This window comes from Lissotriton vulgaris, chromosome 3_1 (genome assembly GCF_964263255.1).
Source record: "Lissotriton vulgaris chromosome 3_1, aLisVul1.2, whole genome shotgun sequence".
In the NCBI taxonomy this organism is placed as follows: Eukaryota; Metazoa; Chordata; class Amphibia; order Caudata; family Salamandridae; genus Lissotriton; species Lissotriton vulgaris.
Genome location: NC_141689.1, coordinates 1,591,013,836 through 1,591,028,179, shown reverse-complemented (window position 1 = coordinate 1,591,028,179; position 14,344 = coordinate 1,591,013,836).

The window sequence follows — 14,344 nt, the reverse complement described above, 5'->3', positions numbered from 1 at the left end:
GATGTGACTTATTTCCACAACTACTGACTGGACCCTTTCTGGCAAGGATGGCAGCGACGATTAATAGGTCCAGTCGACACACACTGGTGGTCTGCAATGACTTTAGTCACCTGAAACCTCATCCTCTGTTAGCAATCTGGCTGTGTGGGCACAGAACCTTATTCAGATGTCACGCTGCGTCAGCGTTATATTCTTCAATTGCAAGATAGAAGTTACACTGATGACCGAGTGCCACACTGCTAGCAATTCAGGATGACGGCAATTGCTTTGTAACCAAAAGGAAAATTACTAAAAAACCGTCTTCAAAAGAAAACCTACCCCAACACTAGTCATCCAAACCCAGGAGCATCTAAAGAGATCCAGCAGGCAGGACCCGAAGTTAAGCACTGGAGGAGGCGAGGGCACCAGCGTCATCTTTCATTGGCACCGTAAACACAGCTTTGTGGCTTACATTTATAAAAACACAAAACCAACTAAAGCAAGATGGGCGTGCACCGACTAGCTGCTGACTCCCCTCACAGGGCGACAGGTGAAGGTTGAATCTACCCTCACCAGCGGGCGGCACAGGGCCGATCTGTGGAAAGAGAGTAGGGCTGCGGGTTCACGCAGAGGTGCTTAATCCAGACCTTGAGAAGGTATGTTCTGCTCTCTGCAGAAGGCGAGAGGCTGCAGGCAACAACATATTGATCGTGGAAAACCAGAAGCACTTAAACCGAGGAGGCCTGGTCGCTCGCGTGCTACTTCAGGACTATGAGATCACCAGGTCCCAGGGGGCATGGAGGGTCCTGGTTCACAACAAATGAAAACTACAGACGCGGCTCAATCCTGAGACGCCACCAGCCACTGAGAGGAGTGATGAAAAATGCATCAATGCTGAAGGAAGGAACAGACATTGCTGTGGCTAGGGTGACCAGGTTTCCCGGACTTGCCTGGACAGTCCCGGTTTCTCGTCAGCTGTCCCGGCAGATTTAATGAAATTAAGCGTTGGTCTCGGTTTTTAGAGAGGGTCGGGTGAACACGGTGGGAAGTATCTTTATATGTTTTGCAAAGCAGGGATAGTTAGCAACTGTTATAAGAAAGCACTTTGATTAACAGACATGCTACTGGCTTTATAAATGGAATTTTATGTATGTCCTTACTGCCTCTTCAATAATTCTCTGCTAAGGAGCACTGTCATTATATGCGCTGGGTTGAAGGAAAATTGTAGTCCTATTTTTAGGAAATGTCCCAGTTTTTGGCTTTACAATTTTGGTCACCCTAGCTGTGGCCCCAGCGCGCCTGAGAACAGCTTCATTCAGCGCCTTGAAAACAACGCGGACACATCCAACACCTGGTCGCCTCATCGGGGAACACTCTGAAGGATGGCGCTTGGAAAACTGGGGTCAAGAAGGGTTGACCGCGCCAATGGGGACTAGGTCCCAGAGACACGGGAATGAAGGGTCCTTGCCCTGCTCCCCAATGGTGCGGGAAGATAGCAAAGATCAGAATACACCAGGAAACCTCACCGTCCCTGCACTCCTTACAGAAATGACTGCTGTTTGAGATTTACAGTCAATACAGCACTAAACATGACTAATTCAGCTGGACAAGTCGTGCCACACGCCGCTTTCAGAAGACATCACCAGGCGCGCAACACCCATTGGGCTCACAGGCTTCGCATAAAGGCAGAATGACCTTCCCTGGACAGCCTCATCAGACAAGATGATAAGAAAAGTATTCACGACGGCAGCCACAAAGCAGGACAGGGTGTCCGGAGGGGCTGTCCGAAAAGCAGACAGGGTGGCACCCAAAAACACTCCTTTCCATTGGGAAGCCAGCGTTTATCATAAACGCTGACGCTACCCAATGGAAAGGAGGGGCGGGGCTTACAGTCCCTTTTAGAAGTCTTGTATTTACAAGATCTCTCGGAGGGGCGGGGCAGCCTTGCTGCCACGCCCAGCGAGACCTAAAAATCCAGTTTGACAAACTGGAACCTTCCCTTAAACATTGCATGCACAATTTAGGCCTGCTCACTGAAAGACCTAGGGTCATATTTCCAGCAGAATGGCGAAGCGTGCATTAATCAAACATTGCTAACATCACGCTTCTACATTCTGAAAATGCAAGGATGTCCTGTATTCACAAGAATGCAGCGCACGCCTGCGTTTCCCCTAGTGCTGGCGCTGAGTTTTGCTGTCTAGCACCAATGCAGGCACCCTTGCACCATAGTGCAAGGGTGTCTGCATTGGGGAGAAGATTGTTTCTGTCCAGGAAGGTCCCCCTTCCTGCACATAAACAATCTTTAAATGTTGTTTTGTATCTTCTATGTGTGCTACACACATAGAAGTTGCATAACAGCATTTTTTTTAAATGATTGTTCATGTGCAGGAAGGGGGACCTTCCTGTATGTGAACCATCATAGGCAATTTCGTTTTTCAATCGGTGCTGCACAAGGCAGAACATATAGAAACAGCAAAAATGAGGAGAAATAAAGCATTTCTCGTTGTTTTGCCTGTTTAAGGCCAGGTTTTTCCTGGTCTTAATTTTGTCGCTGCCTACTTTTTTCACTGCCCTTGTAAATAGGGGGCACCTTCATAATCAATGGGTGTGCCCACCGCAACACCTATTGCCCTCCCCTTTCACGCTTAACAAAACGTGAAAGGGTGCTTTATTTACAAGGCAGCGTTAAGTCACTGAAAATTAGGCTGTGGTGGCGATAGGGGCTTGTAATTATGCCCCTTAGATTAAGTGGTGAAGAAAAGAGTCAAATAAACTTTGCACTGAAAATGTGACATTTAACACAGAAACAATTCAAGGCAATTCAAAGACAACTAAAATATATCAAATAATAGAAAGGTTAATCAACACGTGTGTTTCTTGTACATTTCTTAGAAATATAAGAGTTTCAGTCCTCTTTCAGACCACATCTGGAGGCTCACTCTATCCACTCCAGGGTTGGGTGATTGACCTCAGAGTCACAGGTTCAAGTTCTTGCAGGTCTGTCTGTTTTTTTTCAAAATTGAGGTCTGGAAAATGAAAACTTTCGAAGAGAGTATAAAAAAAGTGTTATTCAGACCAAGGATGTCCTTTTCTTGAAAGTGTTCTTCACAAATACGGTTGTATGGCATTACAATGCGGGCTTTTACCACGCGTGCCATTACAACGCTGTTTTTACAAATGCGTGAAACCAAGAAATAGGTACCTTAACCAACTGAGCTAGTCACTAACAACATACATGTCTACTCAAGAAGAATTTATATACATTAAAGCAATGCATTGTCCAATTATCATCTCACTTTATTTCTAGTCTATGTCTATTTCGATTGTACAGTTTAATGGCCAGTGTCTCAGTCTTAAAATCAATGGCTTACTAAAAAAAATAAAGGATGATTGACAGACTACGATGACACTATTATTTGTTAAAGGACTGAAATATCTGCAAACACGGTTTATAATCCACATCCACGCATTTTCCAAAACACAGCACCACTGGGACCAAAATGGGATCCAGAACTGAATCAAAACATGTGCTTGCTCCTTTATTTTCACAAACGCACTAAAATATTTTCAGATGTGTTTTACTATCTACACAAGGCTTGCCAGCAATCAGGACGTTCTGTATCCCTAAAATGTAGACAGAAAGAGCACGTGTACGAGACTCCATTGCAAAGTAAATATTTAACCAATTTGATTGTCGATACCGGTATGCTGACTTGAGGCTGCGTTGTTCCTGCCGAATGATATGTCACCCCCTCCATTGTAGCACCTAATCAAATAACCCTGCTGCTGTAGGTAGTGAAATGTCTACCTGCAGATTGGGAAGGGCACTCCCAGTTAAAAAGAAAAGAAAGCATCAATCTCCAATGGGCAAACATCATTATAGGGAGTGAGTGGGTGTTTGCCTCCTGGAGAAATTTCCACAAATTACCATACATTCTCCTGTTTATGTGTTATCCTGCACATTTAGGGCCAGATTCCAAAACAAACTACTAAGGGCCTGATTATGATTTTGGTGGTCCACGGACGACCAGACTCACGGTGGTGCTGGGGTACAGCTCCCTTCGCATAGGCGGTCCAACTTCCCCATTACAAGTGGGCGACCGCCATTGCAATGCCACAACTGCCAGGGATCAGGAGAGAAAACAAAGGGAGCCCTGCAGGGCCCCTTTGTCCCTGTGCACCCTGGGGTGCATGCAGGGGGGCACAACATGTGCCCCCTTGTTTGTATGCACCCCAGTTCCTGCACGGAATGTACTTTTAAAGTCCATGCGTGCAGGAACTGGTTTCGGCGTTACCTTTGCCAACTGCCAGGGATCAGGAGAAGAAACAAAGGGAGCCCTGCATGGCCCCCTTGTGCCTATGCACCTTGGGGTGCATGCAGGGAGGCACAACACGAATGTATGACATCAAAACGCATGCTTTTACCACGCATGCTTTTACATCGCAAGTTTTACAACGCATGCCTTTACAACGCATAGTGTTGAGGGGTGCTGGATAGTGAATAGTTTAATTTACTATTGCAACTCCAGTCCCCGTGGATAGTAGGGAAGGGGTTGGATAGTAAATTAAATCTATTCCCTATCCTAGAGCGCCCCCCAGCGCAATGCGTTGTAATGGTTTGCGTTGTAAAAGTTGCGATATAAAGGCACTGCGTGGTAAAAGTTGCGTTGTAAAGGATGTTTCCCGCACAACATGTGCCCCCTTGGATCCCAGTTCCTGCATGGCACAGACTTTTTAAGTCCATGCCGTGCAGGAACTAGTTTTCGCGTTACCATTACCATGCCCATTTTGATAAGCACCACTATGGGAACACCAAGAAAAAGAGGACAAGACTTCACATCCATGTAGCTGCTCTATGCATGTATCTTCAAGGTGTGGTGATATGAAGTTAGAAATAGTAAATCTATACTTTCCTATATTCACTTTCCTTTCAATATTCTGTTCCTGATATTTTGGCGCAATTACATTTTGGAGTCGATATTTTTATTCGTAAAACCGATCACACCGATATTATCAAAACACCCAAAAACATTGTGTGCTTAAATCCTTGCATACCTTACCTTTTCATCCACAAGCATTTGGAATCAAATGTGCCTATAATGTACATCTTTAATGTTTGGTCATAGCTGAGTGCCTCTGCAGCCTAAAAATATACTTCTGGCTACGGGCCTGTGTCGTGTTAAACCGGAATTTGGTCTGACATGCGGAAGTCGAGTTCTCTACGTAGCTAGGCCCATGACCGACGCTATGAAACTGGCATACCTACGCCATGAGTCATGACTCATATTTAACTGTAGGTCATTTATTAGCGCCCAAAATAGACTCTGTGTAATAATTAACTGCTTAGCCCAAGCAGGTCACAGATCACTTAGACCCTCTGACGTGTATTTATTTTCCTGCCAGCCTGCAAAGCCTGATTCAGCTGTGTCATAAAACGCAATGAGCTCAGAGTATTTTTAATCAGATCATACTGCACCTCGGAAACAGTACTTGAGCCAAAGGTTTTCGTGACATAAGTAAATGTGATCAAATGAATAGCTGCCGACACTACCTGCAGGTTCACCAAGCTTGAAACGAGAGCTGTAGTTAATAATTGGAAGTTTAAGTTGCAGTCCTCAAACACAAACGTCCCATTGTGGTGTAGATGCTTCACTTACCTTGTCATATACTGAGCAAAATTCTCCTGAAAGTATAAGGGAGGCAGCTTTAATGTGCACTAAATAATGACTTTAAAAGGAAAGTATTGCAATGGATGGACAAGCAGAGCATGCCTGAGGCCGAGCAGGGTTACTGCAGACACCGTTCTGTATTCCTGTGTTCCGAAGTAGGTTGAAGCGCTTGAGGCTATCCGGTGATTAAAACAGTGCTTTATTTGAAAAAAATAAAAATAAGTTGGCCGAAAGTTTGTCTTTGAATCCAAGATGCCTGTGTGGTCATGGGCCAAAGCTGCCTTGACTCGATTCCACTTCGTGCCTGCATCTTCCATCCTACACTTATGCTGCTGTATCCCACTCTTGCAGGCTCTGTTTCATCCCTGCTTTCTCCCTTTCTTGCTGTTTCCTTATTTTTCACCTTCTTTAAGTTTTCTCAGTCTTTCCTAATCTTGTTTTGGGTCAATGTTTGATGAGGTAAATAATGGTTCCATGCCTCACAAATGAGTGCCAGTGCCCACGACCTGCAACCAAATGCACAGTTTAAGGGACATATTTGCATGCCGCTATCACCACCAGAACGTCACTTTTAGTGACGTGGTGGTGGCAATAGGAGCTTCGCCTTATGTACACGGCAGAGTTAAGCCACTTAACGCTGCAAAGTAAATAAGGCAACCTCTCACGCAGTAATTGTGTGAACGGGGAGGGCAATGGGTGTTGCTGTGGGCGTTCCACCGCAACCCCCATTGATTTTGACGCTGCCCCCTATTGACAAGGGTGGCATAAATAGGAGGCAGAGCCAAAATTAAGACCAGGGAAAACCTGATCTTAAACAAGGGAAACAATCCTTTTTTCAAAATGCAGTTTTGCAAATTCTATGAGTGCTGCATTAAGCATTTAAAGATTTAAAGATTGTTTATGTGCAGGAAGGAGGATCTTCCTGCACATAAACAATCTTCCTCTCAACAAAGACATCCCTGCACTATAGTGCATGGGTGCCTACCTTGCCTTCAGGCAGCTAAGGTTAGTGCCAGTGCAGGGGGAATGCAGGGTTGCACCATATTCTAGTAAATATGGTGCAGCCCAGCGTTTCTAAAGTGATGAAGGGTGCCGTTAGCCTTCTTGGCTTAACGACTTGCATTGCCACTTTATTGTAAATATGCCCCTAAGTGAGGTCTAGTTGTGTTATACATTGGAAACATCAATGTGTTGGGAGGTCCTATTTCAGCGTGTCTCAATAGGTTATTTCTTTGAGGAAGTAAGGAGAGTATGCCATGGCTCTGAATTTGTAAAAATCAGTATGCCAGATTTTTTAATGACTCGCCTTAAGATTTTCTATATATGTTTGTTCCTTGGGTTCCACTTCCTGGTGCCAGTATGATTTGCGGCCTTGGGCATGCTTTGCTTAGGTCTGTCTCCACCTCTGGCCTTTGCTTCAGCTTATAATAGACTAGTTCGAATTTAGCTCAAGTGTTATGAAATCAAAAGGACTGGTAAGCAGATAATAGATGTCACAGGACATTTGCTGGCACGGGATACTTAATAGCCAAATGGGACATAGTCCAGCACTGGAGATTCTCGGACTAACCCACCACACCCTTCCCACCTTGTCCACCTGGTGATGGGGTATGAATTTCTGTTGCAAAGCTGAAGAAGAAATATATATATATGGAGAGGCTGTACCAAAAAACACTTGAAAATCTTGGACGCGTAGACCTCACTCTATTTGTAAATCATGATCTAATACGATGCCTTTTATGCCTGAGAAATACTGTTTTATGGGCGCTCCAATCTGTGTGGAGACACCTCTTCAAAGACTATTGGGGAGTGTGTGTTTGTACCCTTGCAGTGTTATTGCATGATAAAATGTAAATAAACAACAAAAAAGTAAAACAAATAAAAAATGCTATAAAATCACAGTGTTCCATTCACTTGTTCTCAATAGCACTTCTTTCTAAGATTCTTTTAATCCATGCATCTCCGGCTCAATATTCTGAGTGTGTTGACTACTTGTGTATATTTTGTTTGTTATTTGAACAGAATTATAGGTGATACCTATTTTCTGAACTGCTAGTGAGTTCATGACCTGCATCATCTGTGAAACTTGACTACTTTCTCTTACTGATCATACAGAAAGTTTCTTCCCTGATCAGATACACCCCTCCTGACATTTGTTCGTCAAATACTGCTCCAGGCCCAATCCATACTGCCCTTGTCTAAGTCTGGCTGCAGTGGTGTGCTCTCTTTGCTGACTGAATGGATAAACCTATTTAGGAGGCTTTTTTACTGTTTACCCAGTCAGCCTCTGTGATCACTTCAGGTAAAGACCCATCTAAAGAGTTAATGTTAATTGTATTTCTAAAGTGCTTGTACACCCTATGGTTTCATGGCGCTAATTATGCAGACAGTGTCAGAGATTCTGAGGCCTGGTCCAGGGCAAGGCACTTCCTGGGTTTCTTCAGTTGAAGGGTTGTTTAAAAAACCTGGCCCTTATTACAGATAGGGTGCAATTTTCCTGTTTGTGCACCTTTAAATTGGAATGCCGTGCACAAGCAGAGGAAGTGTGCCCTAATATGCAAAATGCGCTGCCCCTAGGGCAGCTGTGAACTTGTGCTGTCTGAGGGCAACACATTCAAGTGAAGAAAGTAATGTCTGCTTCAAAGTCGCTCCGTGTTTCACTGTGCGGGTAGCACCCAGCTGCACTTTTAAGAGGAGACTGAGAACCCCTTTCAGGCGGGTGCAGTGAGTGACTGCGCCCGCCTGCAATGGGATGTCTGTGGGGCCCATGGGATAGCCTCCCCACTTCCAGGGTACTGCAATCATCAGGCGCACTGACAGTGTGTCACCTTTTTGTGGTACATTTTCAGTGAGCCTCTTGACGGCTTCTTTGCCTTTGCGCCACATCTATAACACAGCATGGGTGCAGAGGCAAAGATATTCTGCAATTTGCATAGGGCAATTACGAGAACGCCTTCTGAGATAGCGCTGGTGCTACATGTGCGCCAGAGCTACCTGTATTACAGAAAGTGGCTGCACAGGCGTCCACAGCCCCTTCTGTAACGCCAAAGTGCCCACGCAGTAACCGAACCTATCTGCACATCTGTTACAGACACAACAAAGCCCTTATATTCTGTATTATAATTCTCAATATACAGCAGAGATTACATTATTAGGAGTGAATTCAGATAAATTAGAAAATCAATAATTCCAACCACTGATAACTCAATTCATTGATGTGCTACAAAACCTCCACATCATTCTGGCTGAGGTTCCATCCTGAGGGTTTCTTTTGGTATCGGTAAACCGAGCCTGATCCCGGAGTCAGATGATTAGGATGTTTCAAACAGGCTCTGAGGGGAAGGTCACATATAATGTATGCAAACCTGATTTACATTCATGAAGGTACACGGTGCATCCATTTTTCGGTCATAGGCATCCTTGGTGTATATGGACAACGCATAAAAGCGCTCTGAAATTACTGAAAGCAGCAGGCAGCGCTACAGAGAGCTCTTCAGTCCTACTGCACGTTTAATTAGGATACTAGCAATTTTAGGAGAGGTTGAGACCAACATTGTCCTCCTACAATAGCACGAGGTCAGCTCTCATCGCGGTAACAGCACAGTTCATTCACAATGTGGTTAAAAAATCAGAAACTAGAATTGGCAATTGTTGGTTATGTGAACAAATATCATTTTAAACAATTCTCTGTTCAAGCGTCCGATAAACTTCCCACACAACTGAAGTTCAGCTGCACTGAAAGAGTACTTTTATAGCAGTACGAACATGTTTTCCTGCACATTTTACTTTCAGGGCAGGATCCAGGAAACTTGTTTCCTGCCAAGCATGTGAAGTCAGAGCATTAGCAGATGATATTGGCCAAGACAAAGGATCGCCCTATAAGAAATCAGGATCATCACACGTATTTCTTACTGCCAAGAGACATTTTTTTAAATATAAATCCCAGTCAGCCAACGCATCATTACATTATAAGCGGTATATTTCTATCTATATCTAGATTCAATGAAAAAACCATAGGTTATAGACCATATATAGTTAGGAATTAGCATTTACAAAACCATATTTTACTCACACAAAACCATTGAAATTTCATATATAGTTAGTTGCCCTAACTATATATCGCGCACCCGCAATCCACTGCTGATGATGTCACATATTACATCATTCATGACATGGTCAGTGATATCACTGATGACATCACTGATGACATCTCAAATGACATCACTGATGACATCACTGATGACATCTCAAATGACATCACTGATGACATCTCATTTGACATTACTCATCACATCACTGATGATATCATTCATGTGATAATACGATGAAACTCTTCAGATTCTAATATAACCTTAGATACAATCAGTGTAAACAGACACTCACAGACTGTCACTCATCCATGGAGTTACTCACACTCCTAGTCATTCATGCAAAAAATCAATCACACCTCCATTTTCTCAACTATACAGTTATACACACTTTACTTATTCAAACATATACTAACACATATTTACTCTCATTATACCTTCCCTGATACAAGCTCACAATGATATATATATTATGCACAGTTATTTATATATGTCAACTCTCACATGTACTGTGTTTTACATATGTACTTACTTTGACATGTAGCACTGAGATATCCATTCACTCACCAATACAGTCATGCACACAGTCAGCCGCCCATACAGCTGTTTCCACATGCACTTTTGAACCCATACATCTAGTGAATCAACTGCTCACATATCTATGCACAGAGTCATACACCTCCCAGCCACCCACACACACATCCAGTCTCCCATACAAATACTTGGGCAACCAACCAATAACCCATATAGTTACTCAAATAGCTCCTGATCAACACATGCAGCAGTTTACTGAACAACAGACATAATGATGTACAAATTAAGACAGTTTAGTCACTAACTCATGCCCTCAGTGAGACACATTTAATCACTCACTCATACAGTCAGTCATGCACCAACTAAATCCTTCATCCAGACACTTATACATCCACTCATTCTTCAATATGTAAGACATATTTTAACTTTACTGAAACATACAGTCACTGGGTGTTGTCATCAGTGATGTCATCAGTGATGTCATTTGAGATGTCATCAGTGATGTCATCAGTGATATCACTGACCATGTCATGAATGATGTAATATGTGACATCATCAGCAGTGGATTGCGGGTGCACGATATATAGTTAGGGCAACTAACTATATATGAAATTTCAATGGTTTTGTGTGAGTAAAATATGGTTTTGTAAATGCTAATTCCTAACTATATATGGTCTATAACCTATGGTTTTTTCATTGAATTTCAATGGTTTTTTAAAAGCTAATATCTGTAGCTGTAAAATGTCTTTTTCTTTATATCCCAAATTATATTTTATATGTTTATGATTATTTTTAAAAAAAATATTTTTTGGGTTCGCTCCTGGTTCGCGAACCGGGAAGCTTTCCGTTAGCTCAATTTGATGCCGCGACCCGGTCCGCTAACCGGTAAACGTTCCGTTCACGCAACTACCGCATCAGAAATCAACATCGTGACGCGTCGCGGAAACGCGACATATCACGTTGTCGCGTAATGCGTCTTATGACGCGCCGCGTTAGCGCTCCCGGAAGTGCTCCGGAACGCGAACCGGAAGCGATCCGGGGCGCGGCGCGCTCCGCGTAACGTGAGCGGAACAGGTCATGTGACTTGTTTATTAAAGTTTTCATTGGTTCATTTCACTTTTGGTTTCCTAATGATGTAAGACTAGGTCATGTGACCTAAAAATAACACTTTTCATTGGTTTAGAACTATTTTTTTTCCCAAATGATGAAAGCCCCCACCTTTTTTCTCACTCTGACTTTCAACTTTGAGAAAGGAAGACCTGATCATTTGCTCTGATTAAAAAATGGCTTCAATAGTAGCTTCAGCTTCTGCACCCCCACCACCACCACCACCATCTCCTCATAGGAAGAGAGGACCACCTGCACAGTTTATTGGAAACACAGAGGAGGAAGAGGAACAAGAAGACGGAGAGGAAGAAGAGGGACCAAGATTTGTCAAAGAGTTACCCCGGGTATCTCATCGCAAAGTTAGCTTTATCTGGCAATTTTTTTCCATTCCACCAGGAGAGAAAAAGGTCAATGCACGCCATGCTACGTGCCTTATCTGCCAAGATAAGTTATCCAGGGGCACTAATAAAAAATACAGCTATGGAAATTACACGATGCACCGACATATGCAGAGGTGGCATCCAATCAACTATAGTCGTGCAGAGATGCGTGAACTACAACAGAACCCCCCAACTTTGGTGGCCAGAACATCTACTGATATCTCTCTCACAGTTGCAGAGGCAAACGAAACAGTGCCAAATATACAAAAAAAATTTGTCCATCTGAAGCTGACATGCTTATATTGTGGCACTTTAATTTCATGCGCAAACATGAGTGTGAAATTAATTAATTTGGCATTCGAGAAACACCGATGCTCCAAACGCAACAAGTTTTAATTTTTTTTTGTTGCTTCTGTTGAGCCCTTTTCAATGCCTCTTTCTGTTCTTTCCCTTTGAAAAAAAACAAAAAAAACAAAAAAGTGTTCAAAAAATACAAAAAAAACAAATAATGTTCAAAAAAGAAAAAAAAAATATAAAAAAAAAAAAAGTTCTTTTCAGAACCGGGAGCTAACCCCAATTTAAAAAAAAATAAAAATAAAGGAGTAAGTACAAGAGAAGAAAACAGAGAGTGATGTAAAAAGAAAGACAGCTATAGGGACTAAACCAGAAATGGTGTTTAATAGATTTATTTACCTAAGAAAAGAAGGAAGAGGATATAATTGTGGAAAACAAAATACATAAGGAAGTGAAAGAATCAAGCATTGAAAATGCAATAGGTTTCACAATAGAAGAGTTTGTTCGTTTGGTTTTGCAAATGGATGAGTGGCGTTGTGTGGATGAGAGGCATTGCGTGGATAATTGGCGTTGTGTGGATTATTGGTGTTGCGTGGATGAGTGGTATTGCGTGGATTAGTGGCATTGCGTGGATGAATTGCGTGTGTGAATGGCGTAGTGTGTGTGAGTGACGTTGTGTGTGTGAGTGGCGTTGTGTGTGTGAGTGGCGTTGCGTGTGTGAATGGCGTTGCGTGTGTGAATGGCGTTGCGTGTGTGAGTGACGTTACTGTGAGGGGGGAGAGGAGAAATGCACACGGCAGACAGGAGAGGGGACGAAGCGGGGACAGTAGAATGAGAAGGTAAAGCAGCCGGGGCGTTTATAGTGAAGCTAAACTTCACTTCAAAGGTGTGGGAGGAGTACGCCTGAGGAAACAGACGGCGATTTGGTAATGTGCACACGCATTTTAGGTCAATGCACTTGTGTATTGAACCAAAACCCACGGGCACAGCTCCAAATTTGCACATTTAAATAATCTTTGTTTAAAGCTCTATAGTCTGAAGCCCTAAAGTAGGTGAATGTGATTGAAATGTAACGAAAAGAGTAGAAAACATTTACCTTATAATTCTTGTTAACTTTTTCAATTCTTTTTTCATACTTTCAATCTGTGAAAGAGAGAACAAACATTTCAAAAATATTAAAACATGTATTTAAAAATTAGAAAAGACAAGGGAAAAGGTTCAAGAACAAACAGTTTTTCAACAACTTTGACATTTACAGAAGCCTCTGCTTCTCTACGTCCCCTACACAATCCTAAAGATATATATATTAAACAAACAGTATCTTGATTCTGATGAAGTGAGGCCTATTTTGGAACATGGTGCATCTTTTGCACTGCTGATGTCTCACAATAGTGACGCAATAGCAGCGCAAAAGAGATGTAAAGCCATCATAAAATTGTGTCTAACATTTTAAATGATTGTTTCAGGATGCAAATAAGATGTGTCCTTTCAAGAGGTTTGTTTGAGGTGAGGCCTATTCAGGTTTAAAAAAAAACAGTACCCAGAAGTGCAGCACTGTAAGCATTAACTTTGACACTTACAGAAGCCTCAGTTTCTCCATATCTACCTCACATTTCTAAATGTATATCATAAGTACAAAAAGTAGAGAATTAATTATACATGTTAAATGGTTTATTTTTGCTGTTCTCAGAATGTATCAAATTTCACTAAAACAGTGACTTGAAGGTATTCATCATATAACAGCGGGGAAAAAAAAACACAATCAAAATGAGGACATTTTACACCCTCAAAGACTACAAAGTATGTTCAATGAACATAATGACATTTCTGACAGTGAAATGTTAGAAAGTTTATTAAATTATGAAACACAATCACAATAATAAAAATTGCTTTAAAAATAAAGAAATTAAAAAATAATCAACAAAACCAACAATCAATTAACATACAGTATTTGAAAACTCTATCATTCTTTTTTCCTTATAGTACACTCCCCGGGCCGCTTCCCGGTTCGCGAAATTTTTTATTTTTTTTGCCCTGCGGGGCCCTTTTAAAACCTCCACATAAAACCTAGGGGGTCAGGGAGGATCTACTATCCCTCCTTATGGTCATTTCCCCCTTTGTTTTGGCCTCCTCTTGTCTCTCGATCCTACCGAGAGACAAGATGGCGGCCGCTCCGGACTGTTTAGAATGTTGACAGACACCGGAAAGCCAATCAGCTTCGCTTCGCAAAGTTCCGATACGCGAAAAGTACGCGAACCGGAGCGCTGCCCGGAGCGCTGTTACAGATATATAT